We start from the raw sequence: 5192 nt of genomic DNA on the forward strand, positions 1-5192 counted from the left end.
CCACTGATCTCCTGTCTAGGAGCTCACTGAGTGTGCTTCTGACCAGGGCTCTCACAAGAGATACACGAATCCATGCAGACACTGTGTGTGCGTGTGTGAGTGTGTGTGTGTGTGTGTGTGTGTGTGTGTGTGCGCACACGATCGTGTGCATGTGTGTGTGTGTGTGTGTGTGTGTGTGTGTGTGTGTGTGTGTGTGTGTGTGTGTGTGTGTGTGTGTGTGTGTGTGTGTGTGTGTGTGTGTATGTGAGTGTGTGTGTACATGTGTGTGTGTATTCTCAACATCACCACTTTGACACACAATGAGATGACAGGAACAATTTTGGCTGGATGCTGCCTGCAACTCAACCTCAGTCTTCCCAGCTATGCAGGGAATCTGAGCCACTATCTTACTGGAACACTGGGAGCATTTATCATAAACCCTGAGTCGTTATGGCGACGAGGTGCATGCGGTTCAGTAATATGGGATGGCGGAATTCCACCGGACAGTACAGTCTCGCCTTAAATCCAGCTTAACATACTAGATTTTGACATTGCATTTACTCCGCAACAAAACAAATTGCTGCTTTCAAAAAAGTCTCCCTAAGGTATTCAAGAGTTTTATTGTTTTGTTTTAATTCATTGTGGAATTCAATGTTGTCAATATTTTGTGTTGAAACCATAAACTAGCCATATCTTTCACAACCCCATAAACACAAACACACACACATACACACACATACACACACAGACACACACACACACACACACACACACACACACACACACACACACACACACTTGTGTACATTTTATATATATATAAAGCGTACACACACATATTTGCATTAAAAAACGTCAAATAACAAAAAGAAGAATGCTCTGCTACACACACACATATCTTATCCTGACCAATAAAACGCATCCCACCACAAATGAATGGCTGTCCTGCGCTCCCCAGGGACCAGTGCTGATTTACCAGTTCTGCACAAACAGACAGGACATCCCTTTAAATCAATAGACAACATGATTGCAAGGCGAGGGGTCCCGGGCACTTCCAGCACAGCGGGACCTACGTATAGGCTACACGGGAACACACACACACACACACACACACACACACACACACACACACACACACACACACACACACACACATGCGTATAGGCTACACGGGAGCTGGGTAGCCGGCGTGAGTGTGAATGCATTATCATAATTTACACATTAATTTCTCATCAGGAGACTCAACATGGCAGGCAGACACAACACACACGTTCGCCCTCTGGAGATGGTTTTCTAGCTCAGCCCAAGTGAACGCCAACACAATAGAGCCACAGTAATAACATGGGGCTCATGGAGGAATTGTGCATGTGTGTGTGTGTGTGTGTGTGTGTGCGTACCTGTGCATATGAGTGTGTGTGTGTGTGTGTGTGTGTGTGTGTGTGTGTGTGTGTCTGTGTGAGTGTGCGTGTGCATGTGTGTATATGTGTTGGTGTTGGTGTGTGTGTGTGTGGGGGGGGGGCAGTGTGTTGCTATTTTCAAATGACAGCATGATCACTGACACCCTATGAAGCCGTCCATGGCAGCTGCTCACACACACACACACACACACACACACACACACACATACAGAGAGATAGACAGAGATAGAGAAAGAGAGAAAGAAAGAAAAAGAGAGAGACAGAAGGGAAAAGCTGACAGGCTCAAAACACACTGTGGTGACCTGAAGCGTTGCCATGGCTACTGAGCCGCAGCATAAAACAGGGGGATAGCGAGAGAGAGAAAGCACTCACACTACCCCCCCCCCCCCCCCCCCCCTCCCCCAACATACATACACACACACACACACACCACCAACCCCACCTCAGCCCCAGGGAGAATGGCTCAAACCGCATCCATTATTGAGTGACAAATCTAAAAGTGCTTCATCACGCCAGCAGCCGCCTGACACCTCGAGCGCGTCGCTTCTGAGAGAGAAAATCCCTCCACTCTTCTCTGCCCTCATAACTCAACATGCCGCACCGCGCCGCACCACAGTCATGCTAGCTGCTAACTGCTAAGTGCTAACAAGAGACATCACTCCAGAGTCAATCACTCCTCCTTAGTGAAAAAGAGAGAGAGAGAGAAAGAGAGAAAGAGCACAGAACAGACAGCCATTCTCCACCTATACACCAACTGTTATGCTAACTGCTAATCAGAGAAATAACCATTCAGTCTCACTAATGTCAATCACTCATTCTAGCTAATAATAAAAGAGATGCCACTGAAACAGACAGAGCCATTCTCTTCAATAGCCCATGAACTGTCATGCTAACTGCTAACCAGAGAAATAATCATTCAGACTCAATACATGTCAATCACTCATGCTTACTGATAATAACAGAGAGAGCACAGAATAGACATTAGCCATTCTACACCAACAGTATACACTAACTGTCTTGCTAACTGATACCTGCTAACCATAGAAATCATTCAGTCCCAGTAGGCTATTGTCAATCACTCATCCTTACTGGTAATAACAGAGAAAGACAACACAGGCATTCTCTTCTATCCATGAACTGTCATGCTAACTGCTTACGAGAGAAATAAGCATTCCGTGTCAATGCTGTCAATCACTCATCCACATTGGCAATGACAGACACAACAAAGCATTCTGTCATGCTAACTGCTGATCAGTGAAGCAATGCAGGGCAAGAGCAGACACCTTCTCAAAACACTCACACTCACTATCCTGACATCCTGAGCTCTATCAAATAGTCAACGCATACTGTAGCATAGTTTATTTGTATAGCGTAGATGACGTGATAATTCAAAGAACTCAGAAAAGAAAACAATGTCCTGATCTCATATCTAATCTGACTGACACACACACACACACACACACACACACACACACACACACACACACACACACAAACTTGTTCCATGGAGCTTCAGGAAACTGACACCAGGTGTGTATTTTGGCACAACAATATCCGTCACATCTTTCTCATGCTGTTCTTAGAGGCGCAACAGAGAGCGAGAGAACCAGAGCCACCTGACCTGACACACTTATTTTGGTTCAGACGAGACGCCTGGGAAAGTTAGAAAAAAAGCCAAGTCTGGTCACTGATACTATGATTAAATGCCACGACTGACGAAAGTGACTAAAATGGCACATCTTTTTTCACAAGAAATATCCTGTGCAGACAGATTTCACTCTAAGAGAAAGTTAGAGAGAGAGAGAGAGAGGAGATGGATAGATGGATAGAGTGAGGTCATAAATACCTACAGCATTCCTGCCAGTCACTGAAAACGACATAGATCATTACCTTGACAGTCAGTGGATTAAGAGAATGTCCTTCCTGTTCATCTGGCTGGAGTGTGTGTGTGTGCGTGTGTGTGTGCGTGTGTGTGTATGTGCACGCGCATCCAGTTTGAAAGACAGAGTGTGTATATCCAGTGTGTCCTCTGACCATATCCTACTGTGACTGTGGGTGTGTTAGCCGGCAGCCTCTCCGTGCTGAGGCCAGTGAAAGTACTGAGTGAAGGCAGCCCACACACTCACTCAGACACACACACACGCGCGCAGAACCACACGCGCCCACTGATCTATACACACACACACACACACACACACACCCTCCCTCTAGTCACCTCCCCAAAACACTCCCCACACACACCCACACACATCCTCCCACTGACTCCCTCCCCACCTACACAGTACACACACACACACACACACACACACACACACACACACCCTCCCTCTAGTCACCTCCCCAAAACACTCCCCACACACACCCACACACATCCTCCCACTGACTCCCTCCCCACCTACACACACACACACACACACACACACACACACACCCTCCCCGTGGCCACCTCCCCCTTCTGGGCGGTGAGATTAGTATGCTCTTTGTCTCAGCACCATGGGGGTTTCCTGGTACTGAGCTCCTGATGCTGCACGCTTCACACACACACACACACACACACACACACACACACACACACACACACACACACACACACACACACACACACACACACACACACACACACACACACTGTTCAGCATCCACATCAGGAGAGGAGGATGAGAGAAAGATAGAGATAAAAAGAGGGACAAGAGAAAGAGAAAAAAGAGAGAAGAGATAGAGCTCAGTAGGCATAGAGAGAATGAAAGAGAGGGAGAGGGAGACAGAGAGAGACAGAGAGAGAGAGAGGAATATGGAGAATGGAACAGGAAAGAGAGAGAGAGAGAAAGAGAGAGAGAGTGCACAGAGAAAAAGATGGAGACAAAGAGAGAGGGAAGAGGAGAGAAAAAAGATGGAATATGGCACAAATAACAGACAGAAAGATGAGTAAGGAGGGGAAGGGGAAGAGATAAAAGACATGAAGGGACAGACAGAGAGAGGAAGGGGGGATAGAGAAGAGTAAAAGAAAAACAGACCCACGTTGAAGTGACGTGAAACGACCCATACTGAGCTGAACTGAACTCTGTCTCCTCCAGTCTCTCTCCCTGTTCTCGCTGACGTCACTGGGTTGCCGTGACGACAAAGAAAACACTAGACTAAACACACACACACACACACACACACACACATACATACACCTATCTATCTAGAGCAGCAGACACTAGAACGGATCTAGAGTGGCCAGCACCAGAACTGGCTTGTCCACCGGATCTGTTTCAGATGGCTGCAGTTATCTGTTATCTGGATGGGAACTCTTTTTTAGCTTAAAAAAAAGTCATTTCTTGTGAGTTCTGTTTTATTTAATGTAGGGTTTTTCCTTTATTTATGTATGACGATGCATAAAATGAGAGAGAGAGAAGAAGAAGAAGAGAGAGAGAGAGAGACAGAGAGAGTGAGTACTCGGATTGGAGAGGGGTTCAATTGGCACTTGGACTCCAAGGGCTCCAAATTCTGTGTCTGTGTGTGCGTGTGTGTGTACAACTCGATGAGTGTCTCTATGCCTAATCAGATCTCATGTGTGTGTGCCACAGCTGCGTAAATGAGGGAGGATGGATCAGTGTGAGAGGTGTGAAGAGATGATTTCCACCATAATTTACACATTTCCACACAGGTCATACAGACGACGGATGGCAGCTAATGAAAACTGTCTTCTGCATTCAATTGATCTGGATTCATTCCAGACCAGAGGCAGCTTTCTTCGATATTCAGTCGCAAACTATAGAGGGCTTTTAACAATCCTCTTCTCTTTACCTTCGA

The 5192-nt window shown here is 46.4% G+C and overlaps 1 protein-coding gene across 1 annotated transcript in view; it reads right to left on the reverse strand.

Annotated features, from left to right (window-relative positions):
• Positions 1-3417, reverse strand: part of nrcamb (neuronal cell adhesion molecule b) — a 39572-nt gene extending 36155 nt beyond the window's left edge. Inside the window, exon 1 of the mRNA XM_062517454.1 lies at positions 3288-3417. The gene's annotated coding sequence lies outside the window, so the exon portion shown is untranslated. The remainder of the gene's footprint in view (positions 1-3287) is intronic.
• Between the last annotated feature and the right edge of the window lie 1775 nt (positions 3418-5192).

Source organism: Sardina pilchardus, chromosome 17 (assembly GCF_963854185.1).
Source record: "Sardina pilchardus chromosome 17, fSarPil1.1, whole genome shotgun sequence".
Lineage (NCBI taxonomy): Eukaryota > Metazoa > Chordata > Actinopteri > Clupeiformes > Clupeidae > Sardina > Sardina pilchardus.